Source organism: Lagopus muta, chromosome 10 (assembly GCF_023343835.1).
Source record: "Lagopus muta isolate bLagMut1 chromosome 10, bLagMut1 primary, whole genome shotgun sequence".
NCBI classification, from domain to species: domain Eukaryota; kingdom Metazoa; phylum Chordata; class Aves; order Galliformes; family Phasianidae; genus Lagopus; species Lagopus muta.
The window spans coordinates 8,322,241-8,340,626 of NC_064442.1; the positions used below are offsets into that span (position 1 = coordinate 8,322,241).

At 38.1% G+C, this 18,386-nt stretch overlaps 1 protein-coding gene across 7 annotated transcripts in view; it reads right to left on the bottom strand.

Moving 5' to 3' along the window:
- The window catches only part of TMC3 (transmembrane channel like 3), a 305,047-nt gene that overhangs the window by 27,152 nt on the left and 259,509 nt on the right, over positions 1–18,386 (bottom strand). For 4 of the 7 annotated variants that reach the window (XM_048955795.1, XM_048955803.1, XM_048955800.1 and 1 more), the window contains 3 exons: positions 9,290–9,376; positions 5,140–5,261; positions 1,939–4,114 (listed from right to left, as the gene is read on the bottom strand). The gene's annotated coding sequence lies outside the window, so the exon portion shown is untranslated. Of the gene's footprint in view, positions 1–1,938; positions 4,115–5,139; positions 5,262–9,289; positions 9,377–9,620; positions 9,683–12,700; positions 12,900–18,386 lie in introns of those variants that run through there. The other 3 variants (XM_048955796.1, XM_048955798.1, XM_048955801.1) reach the window with 3 other exon arrangements.

An 18,386-nucleotide genomic window follows, 5' to 3' on the forward strand; every position in this document is an offset into this window, starting at 1 on the left:
GTTTTTGGAACAAAAAGAAGTATCTGGTTCAGATGAGTAATGTGTTTTTCACATTTCCTAGAAATACGTAATGTGACTCTGTTGTCTGACTGTCATAGAAAACAATTCTTCTTGCAATGATGAATAATACAATGAACATACTGTAAATGCCAGAACACAAAATCAGCCAGGAATCCAGACCACATTATATGCCACGTTCACAGAAGATTCTGAGGAAGGTAAATGAAACATTTATAAAATGGGAGAATAAGAATGTCATTTCAACTGGCAGAGCACCTTTCTGAAAACTCCTTTCTTGGCTGCTATTTTAATTCACTGTTTACATACTGTGGAAAAACTTATTGAAAGGAAATGATAGATCAAATATCAAGTGGACATTGGAATAGATAAATAATGCAAAATATATGTTTCCAACTACAAGGTCCAGACATTTAAGCTGCTCTGTTTAAGAACAAGAAGCTAATCCGATTTTGTTTTAATCTGATTTGGAATTTGTAACATGACCTAATATGTAGAAACCAGATCAATGAGATTAGGAATCTACACCTCTCTAAGGAAAAAGAGCCAATAGAATATTCCATAGACATTCACAGAGACAAAACAATTGGAATCTGAGCTGAATGTAGCAAATCAAGATTCTATCATTTGAGATGACAAGAGATCATTTCCTGGAACGTTTAGCATTAATATGATTTGTTGTAGATCAGTCAGGAGTCAAGAATACCTGAAAGGGTATGGCTGATGCCACTGGACGACAAAACTGCATTTTAGAAGACTCTTACACATCTATTACTAGCAATGCGTTCTCACCCTGGCCAGTGCACAGAACCCAGCAAGAATTTCAGGAAAGGAAAGAAATGGCATCAAAACAATTCCTGAAGTATTTGTCTCCTGATTAGGGGAAGCATCTACAAGGTAAGATGTTATAAAATTGGGAAATGTAGCAATTAATCAGCTACAAGCAGCAACGGGAAGAACAAGTGTGACACGCATCATGTAAGACCTGATGCTGGAGCTCGGTTCTGGAAATAAGGAAGAAGTTTCTTACAATAAGGGTGGCGAGGCACTGGCACAGGTTGTCCAGAGAGGTGCTGGGTGCCCCATCCCTGCAGACACTGCAGGTCAGGCTGGATGGGGCTCTGAGCACCTGATCAGCTGTAGGAGTCCCTGTTCTTCAGTGCAGGGCAGTGGGACCAGATGGCCTTTAAGGGTCCCTTCCAACTCAGACAATCCTATTATCCTATGATTATTAGTTTTCAGGATGTTACAACTCAGAACAACATATCCAAACCAATCTAAAAACAACTCCTTTGTGAGACCATTATGATAAACAGCATGTTGTCATCTCTAAAGATGCCAGAAAGTCCGGATATCAGAATATCTAAAATCCCAGTTAGCTGTGAGATTCACTGGTAGCTTATGAGCCATCAATGTTTCAGCAAATATGAAGATGAATTATCAATTAAGACAAATTATTGAGAGGTTCCTAGGAGCAGAAGTTACAGGGAATCATGGAGGTGCCTGAAGATTTTATTTCAGTAATAAACATCTGTCAAAACCCAAATAACCATGTCAATAATTATTAGATTCTTGGTAATTAAGCTTTGATTCAGCTCTTAAATCCTATCCCACATCTCAGATCTGTTTGACAACTGCTTAAATCAATTTATGTTGCTTTTTTCCCCAAAGGTAGATGGTTTGGCTGTTTTAATCCTTTTCACTGCAAGATCATCTGTAGGGAGTAATTGTCACTGAGCATTTAAATGAATGCAACAATAAACAGCAATTTCCTGTTCAAATAGCAAGACAGTTTCTTTCATTTTAATTCTTTTCTTTGTACTTTCTGAATCATAGCCAACAGTGCTACCCTCAGTGGTGGACCAAAGTCAGGGTGAACCCAAGAAGGAAGCAAAGGATGGAGCCTCTCCAATTACCCACCTCTCCATGATTTTCTGGTCAGGATATTCTTATGGCAGTCTTTTGCCATAGCCTCCCAAGACTGTGCACAGAATCTTGATTTCCAGTGCATGAATCTCCCAGTGATGAATAAGGGGTATATTTAGAATAAAGGCATGAGCCACCACCAGGAAACCATTTCCACTCTCCCTATCATTGAAGGAAATAAAGAGATGAAACTGAGGATGGAAATCGGAACACCACCAGCAAAAATCATAGAATCATTATAGTTAGAAAAGACATCTAAGATCAACCTTCCACCTACCACTAACATTTCCTCAGCGTCACATTCTCAGAGTTCTTAAACACCTCCAGGAACAGTGACCCCACTACCTCCCTGGGCAGCCTGTGCCAATGCAGCATCACTCTTTCTGTGAATGAATTCTTTCTAATATCCAACCTGATCCTCCCCTCGTGCAACTTGAGGCCATTACCTCTCACCCTATCACTGCTACTCAGGAGAAGAGGCAAGAAGGAGAATAGCAGTAGGTCAGCTTGCTAGAGATGTTGAGGAGGTTCTCTTAAGGAATTTGAAGAAAAATGATATTCCTTGTATGATATTTCTTAGAGAAGAATTCATCAATTGAATAATCTGCACCTACATGCCCTTGATAGTGTTGATCAATACCAATCTGTTTCCAAAGTAAACTTCTTTGGTCTCTGCCTTTCTATGAGCTGAATACACAAAACCCTCAGGGAAATGAACGCTATTTCTACTAAGTGAGCATCCTTTGTTTTGCTGGTTTGCAGAACAAAGTGCCAAGAAAGAACGGAGGGGAGGAGAGTAAAGCAGTTATGGAAAGAAAGGAAATACCATCCCCAAGTTGAATTTAGCTGGTTGAGTTGGCAGGATAGGAAGAGTAAGGGTATAATCAGAGAGAACGGGAAAACAGAAGGCATCTAGTTGATGGAAGCATAAAATGGACTGCCTTTCAGCCTGTCTGTAATGCTATTAAAGCTGTTAAGTAGTTGTCCTTCCAAAGCTCCTTAAGGAAGCCTGCAGTGACTCTGACAACAGCTCTGCAACAAAACAGTGTATGGAGCTTTCTATGAAGCTGAGGATTCATCATGCCACAGGCTTTCAGCTCCACAGCACCAAACTCTTCCTGGTCAGCCCATGGCAGCTCATGGGGTCCTGTGCAGGGCTGAGGCCTGGAAATTGCACGCAGCTCCAGAGCAGTGCATCCCTGGGGTGATTAGGGGGAGAAATGGCACGCCACAAGACTCTGTTCATTCTGACTCAGCCACAATTTGCCGAGGTGAGGAAATAGAACTTGCAAGCTGGCTGTTAGCAGCAAGTCACTGAACAGTGAACATGCCCAGAATCCCCACAAGATGGCTGCAGAGACTGCAGCATTGCAGTCCCAGTCCGAGGGCTGGAGGCTCAGGCTTTGAACACACAGATCTCACCGAGATTTTTCAAAACCCTGTGAGGAAGGAGGAAAAATTTAAGTGAAACAACTCTTCTTGAGGTACTTTGTTTTGCTTTCGCCTCACATTCAGTTTTAGGTTATTATATACTGCATAAACATGTTTCAAATCATCAGCATCACATTGCTTTTCTTTCTACTTTTTTAAAGGAAATGCTTTTTTTAGAAGATCTGAAACCATTACACTTCTTTCCTCTGCAAATAAGCTTGTTCTGTTGATTGCACTGATTGCCAAACCTGTCTTCTTTCTTGTATTTGGCTGTCATTTAGCTGTTCTTGTTTATCACCCGTGCTCAGTATAGATGAGCTATTTCTTTGTATTTTCTATTAATTGGCCCTTGCACACCCTAACTCGATACTAGCTGTGAGACTTACAAGTTCAGCCAAGCACACAAGGACAAATACAGACATAAGTTTGGGTGTGAAAAGCCTAACCAGTCACCTTACCCTGGAAACCTTGCCCTGATGAGGAAGATCAACACAACCTAAGCCAAAACAGAAATAAATCAAGACAACAGAACAACAAAACAGAAACCTAAGCCGAGGATGTTTACTCAATCAGTCTTAATGTGAACAGCTGCAATCCACATTACACCTCATCCTACCTCAGACTGTTTTAGCACAGGCAGTGCAACAACTTTAACACAGGAAGATCTGCATGTACTTACATAACTCTATGTTTTTGAGGTCTGAAGGACATAACATTGATTTTAGCCTGGGAACATCTTCTGAAACAGATATTAAATGTCATCACAGTCCAGGATCTAGTTACAGCCCATCACTAATTGCTGCCTTAGTTTATAAAGTCCCACAATGAAAGGTTACACAAGAGTCTCCCAAATACATTTCTATCCTGCCCTTGGCTGAAACCTAGCATTTACCAACTTTGAAAGTTCTTGTACTTATTTAAAGCTATTTCATATCTCTATTGGAGGAAGTTTTGTAATAACCATTAAAGCAAAGACTGTTGGACTGCAGGCATGATTACTTACAGGTTCACCTGTCCTTATAATGTACCCATTTTCAGTCTGATTCATGTAAACTTAGTCAAAGTGCAGATGTCAACCCCAGCAATATCCTCATCAGGAGCCAGTTACTATTACTGGCCTTGATTTCCATCCAGGTCTAACGAGTAACACACTAATGTTGTCCTTTAAATGTGATCAACCATAATCCCTACCCTCACACAAATACTTAGTACCTTTGGGTTTTATCCTCCTCTTTCTGCCTGAGCAGCAAGCATCAGACCTCCATAGTTCATCAGAAAAACAAACACCACCAAACACACACAACTTTTCAACAGAAATCAAACTTCATGGCTTCATCTAAACCCAGGGCCTTAATTTTCATGATTATAGGGTATGCAAAGTAATGTGAGTCACACAGATATCCGCTTGGATATGACCATAAGACTTTGTTCTGTGAACCCTGAATGTGCACATTTAACCTTCTGAAATCAATTTATACAGTCATTACTAGCTGTCGTTTCATGCTTGCGGATCTGAGGCTTGGCTCTTATTGAAGAGCTGATTGATTAATTTCAACATTGCGGAAGCCTCATTTAGCTAGGGGGACATTTCTGTAGTTTAATTTTCTAACTGAAAAACAACCACAAGAATACATTTAAATTATCTAATTTTGAAGCTTTTCATGAGAATTTGCATTTGGACATGTGTTACTTGTTTTCTGAATACACTTTCAGTCATTGCATCACTGAAATTAGACATGTGCATGCATTTACCCCATTACCTACCAGGGAGTTTGAAGGGGCCCTTCCTATAGCCCAGCTGCATTTTAAAACTTGTAAAAAGAGTGAGAACTGTATATCCCAAAACAAGGCCCATCATAAGCCAGGTAGAAGGGAAGGTGCTGGATCTGTATGAAAGGAGAGATAAATGCTGAACCAGGAGAAACTGTTTTAGAACTATCTCATTACTAAAGCAGAAAGCACAGTTAATCATTTTGTTTCTGTTACCATGGGAAGCTGTTCCATTAAAGTAATTTCTCACTAAAAGAAAATACTGCATTAATATTTAATTTGAAATTAAGTGAAATTATGGTAATTTGAAAAAAGAACAATTGAAAATTAATTTATTTCTCCATTTTCCCTTCTAACTTAATTCAATGTGATAAAGAATCTGTGTGAATGAGAGGGAGCAGCTCCTTAAAGCCACACTTCACAACTGAGAGAAAGTAATTGTTAATATACAATGTTTGGGGAAACTTGAAATCTTCAAAAACGACATGAAAACATGGAACACTTTCATTCATAAACCATAAATCATAGTCTTTGAGGTATAAACAAAGCACACTGAAATAGCATTGATAAGTTTTATCCAAGCTTAGGACCAAAGGAAGTTGCAAACGGAAGATTCTTCAGTGTATGCATGAAGTTCAAGAACTTGTGTCATCAGATGAATTACAAAAAGATTATTACTTTCCCTGCTCAAGAAGTTACTCTTTTCTTTCTTTTACAGGAATATTGTACTGGCTCAGTCATGCTGCAGATGATTAAAAAAACCCATAACAACACAACAAAAAACCTGGTACGAAACACTTCAAAATTGATATCAATTAATACATAACTCTCAGAGATGTAAAACATTCAAGAAATTGGGGTATGTGCTGAAGCAGAACTAAAATTTATGCATCATCAGCTGAAAAAAGCTAGTATTAAATTACCTTTAGTATTTTAATATAAATACTGACCTTATATCTATTCATTTTAAATCACAATCTCTCCTGAATGTGCTTTGTTTTCCTATAAACATGAGATACAGATTAATATAAATGTATCACAATGAATTATGGGAACAAATTAAAGGTACAAAGAAATTGTATGTGTTCAGATGATTTGTGCCTGCTATCCGAAAAGGCCATGTCAGATATTAAGGATAGACTAATCAAGTGTTGTGAGCTAATTAGGCAACAAAACAAGTGACACTAAGAACAAGTATACTTAATATGGCCTTACAGTATTTGATATTGATGGCTTTAATATTCCCATCTTCTGCTCTCCAGAACTGGTTTGCTTTTTCCATTCTTCTGGTTCTCTTTACTTCTAATGACCTTCCATATGGCCCAATGATTCTGCACATTTAAACAGCCTCCACTGATAGCTGACTTATTCATACCTTTCAGGAGGCACAGAGAAGCTGAAGAGCATCACAGATGCCCATTGGAAACATCCCTTACAGAAAGGTAATTTCATGCCCAAGGAAGACACATTTATTTGTCCACCTCTACCCCTGAGGTTAAAGACAAATTACTGAGAAATCTTAGGGGGAAAAAAAAAGCCCAGTTGCTTAAAGGAGAGTTAAGTGGCAGTCAAAAGAGACTCTCTGGTTTCACTAAACCTAGTAACCATGGACAATCATTTCTTTCCAGACTCCTAAAAAAACTTCAGACAAAGCTGTCTTAAAAATCCTTATCTTAAGGAAATTCTGGCAGGGAGGCTGCATTGTGGGTGTGAGGAGTGTTTTACAGCAATTATCTCCTATTAGTGGTGTTTAAGTAAGAAATCAACATTCAGCTCTTCCCATATATAGACAATAACGTCCCAGAGGCAGCTAACTCATAAGATCAAAGAAGTATCTGTATATGAAATAGTGAAGCACAGTCCATCCCTTCTTTGGCTAATTAAGCACAAACCAGTATTAACAGCTTTGAGAAAATCCAAGAGAAATTTAAGCATCTGCTATTTTCCACTCATCTCTTAGACTGGGCTTTCTTGGCATATGAGCTGTCTTTTGGCTGATTTCCACAACAAGAAGAGAGCTTGTACGATAGGAAAAGTCAAGAAGAGTCCTCACTTTCCCACCATCCATCCTCACTCCTCTCCAAAAAAAAGTGATAAGACCAATGCAGTCTCTTTGGGCATGGAAGAACACATCACTAAATTATATTTAAAAAAATATATATATATAGTCATATATACAGCTGAAATATTTTTGACCTATTTTCCCCAGGCATGAAACGACTTGGCAATTCTTGATGACCTTTTTAGTGACTTCCTTTCTTGCCACCCTATCTGCTACAGATTACTGCCTTCCTGGCTGCTGCTAGCTGAATTTGTGAAAAAGCAAGATTGCCAACAAATCAGCCAAATAAGAAAAAGCTTGTAACTCTCCTCCTCCTCAAATACTTTCATGTATCTACATTCTGTAAAAACTCTGTGTTCCCACATTTACCAGGAGCTACAAACATTACTGAAGAAGGAAAACTGCACATAACTAATCTTCAACATGATACCGCATGAAAAGCAGTCTTCTCTACAGAGTTTGACCTCTTTTATCAGGAGTTTACAGCAGTTGATGCCCAAAATAATTAAAACACATTCTCTCTAAACAGTTCCAGTCTGGTTGAAGCAAGGCTACAGTGAAATGTAGTTTGGGATCTCGTATATAACACTAGAAAAGAAATCATAGCAGTATAAATTACATTTTGATCCCTAACATAGACAGTTTAATAGGCCAGATTCAGCAAAGCATTTAAGCAAATGTTTAAATCCCATTGATTTAAGTGGGATTTAAGCACATATTAAATACTTAGTTGAATTGCGGCCATACTGTGAAGGGACTCTTAGAACAAGGAAAGCACAGTAGGCTTCGAGGATCTTTATTTACAGCTCAGATGTTAACTTAGCAAATTTGGCTTAGGAACTTGTATAATGCAAAAGGAGCCAAGGACAGACTGCAAGAACATTTGGCTGCCCTGGGTCACTCCAGGATAATGCAACATATCAATATGGGGTAGATTTAATTTCTAAAATACTTTTATCTTATAATTTACCATGTTTCAGTTACAATTAAGGTGCACCGCCTTAATGTGTCATTCAGCGCTTTATTGTACATACAGACTTCAGATGCTGCCAAATTTCTAGTGCTCTCAGTTATTCATCTCTGCTTCTTCCCTCCCACTTTTAACCCCAACCTTCTGGTTACAGGGTGAGGAGGAGGCAGATGACATTTGCTGTTTGTCAGTCAGCTCTCACTGTGCAAACTTAGAAGGAAAAAAAAAAGTTAACAGCACCAATCCGTCATCCTGGAATATGAAGATGTGAGGGATCAAACCAGACATTACATCTCAGAGAAGTCATGCTAAAATTGTATAATTTCTCTTGTAGGTATCAAAACTATGTTTAGTCTACATGTAATTTCCGAAATACTGTACATGTCACAAAGAATTATACTGCCTATAGGATGACTTATTATTTCTTTATCTTCTCTTCTTTACTCTAGACATTATATAAGTTTGCGAGCTCTACTGACACTACTGCAGATGGTTGAACTATTTCTATTTATCTTGCAGAGTAGGAGTTAGCTTTTTGGGACATTAATATTCCTTGTTGTCAGTTCTTCTTTTTGGGAAGAAGCCTATTTCTGGGGAAGTCTGGGAAACTTGGTTCCCTCACTCTAAGAATAGCACAACAGGAAACAGAGCGTTATATCATGTCCAGGCACTAACATTTGTAGTGAAATTAGGACTCAGGGTTTTATGAAATCACCTAATAGTATTTGAAAATGCATTAGTTTTGAAATCATTTTTTATTTAGCAGAATGCTCTGAGGCTTAAGAGAAATTTTTCTCGGTGCTGTCATCACAGCAGGATCCAGTTAAAACATGATCAAACATTAGTGAGCTTAAAAAAAACAGCTTGGTTATATTACACAGGCTTATTTCTGAAACATTTTGTTCTATAGATAACATTGTCAAAGCTGATAATAGCCACAATTCCCATAAATAAGTAACGAGGATTATTTAATGTTAAATAAAAGATGAGCAATGTTTTTCAGGCATTTAACTGAGGTGGGGGAAGGGATCCTAAAGTAATCCCAGATTTACAGATAAAATCTGCAGATTTGTGCTGAACAAATTTGTGATATGATAGAAGCTACAGCTCACCTTTCCTGCTTCCTTCCAGATGGAACATTTTCAGAAGACCTTATTTCATTCCAGGGAAGGTGCACGAATCCACTTACAGTAGAGACACTGCAAAGACAGCGCAGAGAATTATTCAATCAGCTCACCAAAAAATCTCTCTAAAACATCACAAGACAAACTTAACTGTATGATGAACTGACTTCTCTGTCATTGCATAAATTCGTACTTCTCGTAATTAAACTCTGATGAGGAAGTTGCAGTAACTAGTTCAAATATTGACCTTTGTGAGCGCGAGCATGGATGAGTACACGCAGTACTGGGTGTACAAAGGACTGGCCCTGCTTCTTCTCACCTGAGTGTGTGCAAAATGCTCTCATTTCACAGCTGACTTGCTCTGGATTTCTTAGCTCTGTGCTAATCCCAGCTTGAAATTTAGGACACAACAGTTTCTGAACTGAGGCCAAGAGTGTTTCTAGTGATTAGCAGAGAAATTAGGAAAATACTCAGCCTATTAGAATGAGTATACTTAAAAATATGATGAGATGAAATCATTTGCTTAACTCTGACTAAAACAGTAAAATGGCACAAAGCTTTGTACTCTGAAGCACATTACCTGGCAGCTCATACAGTCTATCAGAGAACAAAGAGTAAACCAGTTTCAGCAACAGCACTCATAATTTTATGACTACTAAAAAAAAAAAAAAAAAAGGCCACTGTAGACACTTACTCCAAAGCAAGTTTTTGCATTACTAAACAGACATTTACAATGGAAAAAGGTTTAATTTGTCTTTATTCTCAACTGTCACAAAACACATCAGTCTCATTTACCTTCACAGCTGAACCAAGTCTGTTCCTCTGAACATAGAAAGGCTACAAAAGATTGCCGTAGGAAAAAGCATAAAGTGAACAACTTCATAAGAGTGACCTTTTTTGCCTCTTAAAATGCAGTAGAAGTTTCCATACTTTGTGTTATCACTTACCAAAGAGTCTAAACTCCCAAAAATCAGTCACATAGCTTATGTGGCACAGCAGTACAATATGTTCAGGTTGGACAGGGAAAAATTAAAGATTTTTGAATAAACTTTCTGCACGTTACTACATTAAGCTGGTGTCAACTTCATTCAGAATTTAAGCTTAATATATTCCGTCCCAAAATAAAAACTAAAGAGGTGCTGCTCTCATTCAGAAAATACAAATCCATATCTCATTCATGTATTTACTAAGTAGGAAATTCAGGAGTCACAGTAGGCCTAAGAATCTCATGTCTTTGGAGTTAAAGTGCTTTAAAAGTTCCCATTTTTAATTCATATGAGAATGATAAAGATGAGACTAAGAGGGAAATAATATGATGTTATTTGATCAGCTAAACCATCAAACTGACACCAGTCAGTATCTCCCCAAAATATGTAAACAACAGAACTCACTAAAACTGAATTTATTAAAAAAAAGAGGAAACTTGGGATAGATTCTACAGTGAATTGTGACTCTGCTTTACTCTCATTGCTTTATGTGCATAAGAGCAGTAGTGCACACTGACCTTTATGCAATTGGTTAAAGTCACATCAATAGGACAATACCCAAGGGGAATAATGGGGGTGGGGAGGAAAGGGGAGAGTGAGCCTGGATTTTTCAAAGGGTGAAAAACTGCTGAAACTCGTGGGCCAGTGTTGGCATCCATTAAAGGAAAGGGAAAGCAAAACACAGTAACCTCACTCCAGCTTATTTGTTGCTGCTTAGCTATGTATTATTATTACTATTTTATTAACATGAATATGCTTTATAGTTTAGGATGACTGTCAGTGCCTCTGCTCAAAAGAGGAAGAAGTCTAGGACTGCAGAGCTATAAAATCCAAGGTCTGCAACCATGCTCCGTCCTCCGCCTCGTTAATGAGTGCCACAAATATATGGCTAAAATGGCATTTGTAGGTTATGGTTTTTTTCAGACTGCAGGACTCCCAAAATACATGAGCCAATGCTACACAGGCCTGTTTGAGCATTGATAGCCAGCCAGCAGTTGCAATGGAATGATCGGGAGATTAATTTCACCTGCTGCCTGGGCAAAACATCCTGCTTTAAAGTCAAATAGCACGTTTCACCCTCAGACTGGTAAGAGTAGGCTGTTTGTGGTACCAGAATGATGACTGCACAAGGCACGAGCAATCACCTTAGGCAAACCACTCTCAGTGGTGTAGCATGAACAAACAGATCAGCATCTGCCAAACAAGGATGCATGTTGTCACCAACACAACACTTTTATACAATAATACATCAAGAGGTACTCAACCAGTGATGAGACTTTGAAGGAATGTGATGAAAACACAGCCTGGAGAATTTATTGAGTCATCACAGAGAGGAGGGAATTTACTGAAGGGATCACCCAAATGAGGCTGGAAGGCTCTAAACAATGTAATTGGTCTTGTTAGCATCTAGGGGATAAACTATCTCTCAGATGGAAACTAAACTCAGAAGAGGGGAAAGTTATTTGATGAACTCACCACAATAAACCACAAAGAGTCATCTCAAAAGCAAAGCTGTTTGCAGGCCAGGAAAGAGACACAGATTTTGAATCCTCAGATATAAACATTCAAGATCTTCTAAGAAGCCTTTCTAGATCTCAGTAAGCACATCCAAAAATCATAGATTTTCCAGCTATTACTTCAGTTTCTGTGAAGTGAGGTGTTTTTTTTTTGTTGTTTGTTTGTTTTTTAAATCATTTCTCACAGAATTCTTTGCCCTGTCTCAGGTAATTCACAGCATATGATCCTGTAAAGCTGCTGAAGGAGCAATGCCACAGACATATTTCCCCATAGCTTTCTTCTGTTTTTACAGGTCTTCCTTTTTGGTTTGAATGTACTTAGGTGGATTTAATTGGCAACTACTTATTGCACATCTTACAAATTCTGTAGTAGAGCTCTGGTTTTATTACGCAGACATTTCTCTTGTATCTCAAATGAAACTGTAGCTCTGCAGATAACAGAACATGGTCATGTTAATTCCCACTAATAGTTACTTAGGAATGCAAAGCATCTAAATCAAATAGCTATCCCTATTACCAAAACAACAGTACTCTCCATAATTAATTTTTTTTTTTCTTTTTTCCTTTATTTCTTCAGTAAAGGAGCAAAAGGTCAGGGCTTCCATTACACAAACAGGAATCAAGAAAGAGAGTAAGATCAAATATGTTGGTTTTTCCAACAACTTCTAGGCTCAAAGACAAGCAAGTCTGTGGAAAAGTCTACACACAGAATTTGTGGGCACCATTATGTCATTTCCTTCTGCTTTTTCATGAATTCCATGATCATTTAATGTAGCACTTGCAGGAAATCCATTAAGAAGAGCACTGAATGCAGCAACTACAGCAGTGCTGTGACTTCAAATGAAAACAGACACCGTCCAAAGATTATTCCCAAGAACAGTATTAAAAATATTCACCTCAACAAATTCCAAGAGCTTTGGGTGGGTGGGTCTAACAGGTACCTGTATACATTTCTGGAAAACCATTGCTGACAATCAGATTGCAGGAAGAAGAATCCCATAAATTAGACCATGCTTCTGGAGAAGCACCAGAATTGGTACATAACCATTATCGGAAGAACCATGCAATTCCTGGGAAGACAACACAAACGTTGCATTCAATACACAACAGTAAAGCAGCAGTGACTCTGAGCCACCCATTTGAGAGGAACAAAACATATATTTTTCCTCTGTGCCCATTATGTTGTAGAGTACTGATCTTGAGGTCTAAAAATTTCAAAGATGTACTTTCATTGGTCCTTAAAAAGTCACCTCTGTGTCTTACCTCAGTATATCCCCTACACCAGTCTGTGACATATAGAAGCTGGTTGCACCAGCTTGGCATGCACTGCAGAAACTCCTGCATCTATTGGAAATGAAGGGGGGGCCAGTATTTGATGCACTGTAGCAAATAGGGAAGTGATGGAGTCACTGTCCCTGGAGGTGTTCAAGAAACATGGCACTGAGGAAGGTCAGTGGGCAATATTGGTGGTGGGTGAACGGTGGACTTTGAGGTGTTTTTCAACCTTAATGATTCTGTGATTGGATTAGGGTTAGTAACAGTGATCTCACAATCCTGCTGCCCAAGACTGTGATTACTCACAAAGTATCAAGTTGTAAACACTGACTGAAAATACCATCACCAAGTAAGGCAGAACTAGAAGGAAAACGATGGAGAATAACAAGAAAAAAAATCTTCAAACATCTCTTAGCTTATAAAAGAAGAAAAATAACGCAGAAGTTTTTAGAGAATAGCCTACGTTGAAGGCCTCAAAATTCTACTTTTTATACATCTTTCCCATGAGACTTTGAAAAACACTAATTTTCCTTAGCATATTCTGTGGATAATAGGAACCACAATATACAGACCTGACCCATGCTACTTATTCCCAGAGGAAGGTGCAAACTTTGTAGATGGCAATTATAGAACAAAATTTATGGTATCAAATCATATACATAAGAGATGAAATAGTGCTTGTAAGATTTCTATGTCCCCTCGCAAATGTACTCTAAAATCTCATTAGCTCCCCTTATAATCTCTGCCAGGGGTGGCTGCACAACGCATTCACCCATTCACACCAGGCTCCTTTCCATGAACCTTAATTCTGCTGCTGTTTACACCAAGTTTCAGTTAGCATCAAGATGTCCCAGCATTCTGCCTTCAGCTCTCGCTAGAGTTTGTCATAATGGGTATAAATCTCAAATTAAAAGACAAAAAAGAACCAACAAACTTTGTTTCTCTTATACAAGATGACTTCCATCTGATGGATGGAGAGGGCTCCAGTCAGCAGAACTGGCCATCTGTTTTCCCTTTGTCTCTGTATGTGCTACGCCCAACTTGGGTTTTCTGCTGAAAACAAGAGACTCAAGGTGGCAGTAGAGAGCTGAAAAAGACGCATTCCAGGAAAGTACTATAAATAACCCTTTTGTTGCTTGATGTGTTGATAAACCTCTTTCTGGAGTGGCCTCCGGTGTTAATCTGCCCTTCAGTCTCTCAGCAATTCCCATCTAAAATTATCAACAACTAGTTTTGTCAGTAGAGACTGTTTATTTGAAGTTTCAAGACTCCCAGTTTGCCGAATATTAACTGTTTTAAACATAAGCACACAGCCACGGTGTAGAAAAACCAGTGCTGTTAAAGCTTACTTCAAAATACAGTTATGAATTAATTTAACATTATAAAATTTAGCAACATTTAACATACTTGGGATATATTAAGTGCCTTAGGGGCAAACATTTTATTTAATTTAAATGGTATTAATATATATATATGATTTTAAGATTATTTTAGAAAACAAACATATGCAATTTTCCTTAAATAAGTAAAAGAATTCTATTCCAGAATGCTAACTGGATGCAGAGTTGCTGCTGTGTGCTGCTTGACAATTGCTTGTTCCCATCCCAGAGGTGACAGCTTATTAATAATAAACTTTATTCGTAAGTAGCTATCTAATATCTATAACATACATATGTCCAGATGATGTACACAAATTGACTCTTGTTTAGTAGCATTGGAAAGCCTCCACCAAAGTTGGTAATTTTAGAATTATCTCTTACCAGTATATCCCAAGATAAATATGTCCAAAAAAAAGGTAATATTTTCTACAAGATTATCCTTAATTAGTATTTGTCCCTTGAAAATCTTGTAATACTATGCTTCCTCCAGCCCAAGTGGCTGTTGGCCAAGGAACTCACTGTGTTAAGGGCTGGGCCAGAGCTGATAAGGGTTTATCTTTACTTCAGTGGACTCAGATCAAGCCTATGGTTCCTGCCAGGGGAGAAAAATGTTTTTTATAAGTAGGGAAGACAAATTTCTGCCTAAGCTCCTGTTTCTGATCAGAGCAAGTGCTGAAGGCTTTAAAGCTTTAAAGCTGATTACAAATTAAAACATCTCTGTCCCCAGATGCTTGTCTAACTTCAAACAATTGGCTGCTGAGCTGCAGCCACAGGGACAGGTGTGCTAAGAGCTGACACCTACTTCAAGATCAGAAGAGGGCACTCGGGTTTAAGATACACTCACAATAAGCCAAGACAAAGAGGAAAAAAAACCCAACCTGAAGCGTGTTGAGAAATAGTCTTTTGTTATTCTGACAGTAGAGATGACACAAAGACCTAAAAGACAATATAATAAGTTAAATTTCCCGACGTTCATTTATGTTGTCACCAACAATCAGCCTTGAGATTCATTTTCACCCCACGTAGAAGTCAGCCCTACATAAGGCCATAGGCAGAATACTATCAGTTGCAACTGGCTCAGAGGCGGCAGCTCAGCATTGTCTGTAACACCTCTCCACTCGTTGTGTTCATTCTACATCACTGAATATGAAACAAGAGCAATAGAATCATAGCATTATTTGAGTTAGAAGGGACCATTAATGGCCATCTAGTCCAGCTCCCCTACACTGAATGGGGACATCTACAGCCAGATCAAGCTGCTCAGAGCCCTGTTCAGTCTGGTCTTGCATACAGATACACCTCCTGAAAGTCCACATTTATCCAAACCAGCCCCACAGGTTTAAAAGATTTAGCGAGCAAAAAAATCATGCACTAAGTTACATATTACCTAGTATCTATTCCTTTGTAAGCTAGCAGTGGGGAAAAAAAAAAAGGCTAATGCTTTGCAAGATGTTCCAAACCACCTGAGACTAAACCAAATTGCACTACTGCAACAAAGAATTTTAAGTACAAGTGTCCATCAGTCTTTGTTTTCCGAAACACTGCCTGTCAAATTATGAGAACCCTAGGATGAGTTTATTTTTATTTAAAAAAAAAAAAGTATTATGTTCTATTAAAAAAAAAAAAAAACTTATAAAAAGCTTTATTTCTTATGCTACATACAAGACAGGAACAGAAAGGAACAGGCATGCTTCTGTGCAAATTACTGAATAGCTTTAGCAAAGGAATTAATACAGTAAGTAGAAAAAATTAAAATCAGGGATCAAAATATTTGGGTTTCATCAGTCTCTTGATGCAATCTATGCCTATGAAGAGACTCTACCAACCTATACAGTATACAACTGACCCTATAAGAGCTTACTAATATGCTGTTTTCCAATGTAATAGAGTCTTGTGTGCCTTTTGGAACAGAAATAAATTCCTCTAGGACTACTTAATTTTGTGGTACCCCCTTCCCTTGGACTAGGATTTTTAAATCTTATTCAGCATCTTTTGGATCATCTTCTGAAGGAATTGCTACCAAGACAGATATCTCCTCTTGTCCTGTGAAAAGATGTTCACATTAATCTTCTAAAACCTCAGAGAAGCATACATCATTGCCACAAATGCCAAAACACAAGGCATCCATATCTTGAGAGAAAAGAAACAAAAATTCTAAGTTACAGTTTTACTGTGAGTTACTGTGAGGCAATGCTTCTGTACGTACTGTACAAATAAGGTTTGCCAAGACACCTAAACAACCTACGTTATTCAGCAGATGAACATGTGTGTGTGAATGCAGTGCCAAGTACAAATCCACAGCCTGTGCAGAATTCCAAAAGTATAAATTTGATTTACAGGGGGCAACTTGTCAAATTTTACTTTAGTTCTCATCTTCATGTTTTCTCCTTACAGCTGACCCATGTCTCTACTGGGATTTTCTTGACCAGTGTGCCAGAGACTATTCTCTGCAAATGTTTTTTCCTATTTTTTTCCTTTTGTTTTTTGCCTTTTTTTTTTTGTTTGCTTTTCAAACTCAAGCAGTTGACTGAATAAGCTAGAAATGCAGATTTACACACAAACACAATATTGTCTTTCATAGGGCCCACCACATGCTTACACAGCAGGCATGACACTTTACCCAAGGGCCAAAATAAGAACCTGTAGCTTGCCAGACTCTTCTTAGAGCCAGCCAGTCATCACATCTCCAAATCAATGAAGTCACAAGTATGGTATCACTGAAATGGATTCTGTTACTGGACAGCTATTCTTTTCATGCATATTCCCAGCTATGACAACAAAAAAGAGTCTGATTTCATAGATTAAACATACGATCTGCTACAAAGAACTAAGAAGGTAGTAACACACACAAGAATTTACTACAGTTGTGAGTCAGGATTGTGACACCACTGTCATGGAATGTCTGAATATTTTACCACAGACTGTACAAGGGGAATACGCTATCAGAAATATCCAGAAGTTTTCCATTAGCCAAGACAGAGCAAGAAAATACTCTTGACCATAAGCAACAACATCACACTGAGGCACACATATTAGAATACTGAGATATGGTTCTCTTCTCTGGTGCGTGGCAGAAGGATTCTTGATTGTACCCCAGGAGAACAGGGAGCTGAATTTGAACATAAGCAGTTAATTTATGGCTAACGATAGCAGCAAAACTGCATGCTTATCATGAGAGTTAAAAATTTCAAGGGCAAACGTTCACAAAGGTGAGCACCAATACAGCCTTAATGAAGCTTGAAAGGAAAGGGACATAAATTAGTATTACTATATATTTTTTTTCTTAAAGGAGAAGGCCAAAAGTATATTAATGTATATGCAGAATATGAAATACAGCAAATGGAAAAATAATTAGGATAAAAAGAGCAGCACTTTAGCATGATTGATTTGCTATTTGAAAGTTAATGATGAAAGACGCTGCCTTGGAAAGGAAAATCAGGTCTGCTTAAAGGCAGACACTCCTCACTTTATTCACAAAAAAACCCATAAAATAATGAGAAAAAGTTGAAAGCTGGGGATTTGTTTTGGTGAAATATAACATATCGTAGATGTTAAATAAGAAAAAAAAACAAAGAGTAGCAAAAAGTTATTTCAAACTGAGACTTTTAAGGGAATATTACAAGGGAACCACCCCTTTTTCTCTTGGAAAGAAGATAATGACTTAACAGCTCTTTAAATAAGACCTTTGGTATTTTCAAGTACCCAATATAGCATCAGGAAGGGTTATAGGAGCAATATTGCCAGCTTCTCTGATCTCATCCATTTCTATCTGATCAAGCCAGTAACAGGCTGGACAGAGAGTGATCAGCTTTGTAGGAAATAAAGTGCTGCATGAAGTTTAGTTCTCTGGTGCCACGATAAAATGGTGAAAACAGCACAGAGAAACCAAGGAATACCTTGAGACTGTTAGAAAATGAAAAGAATTCTA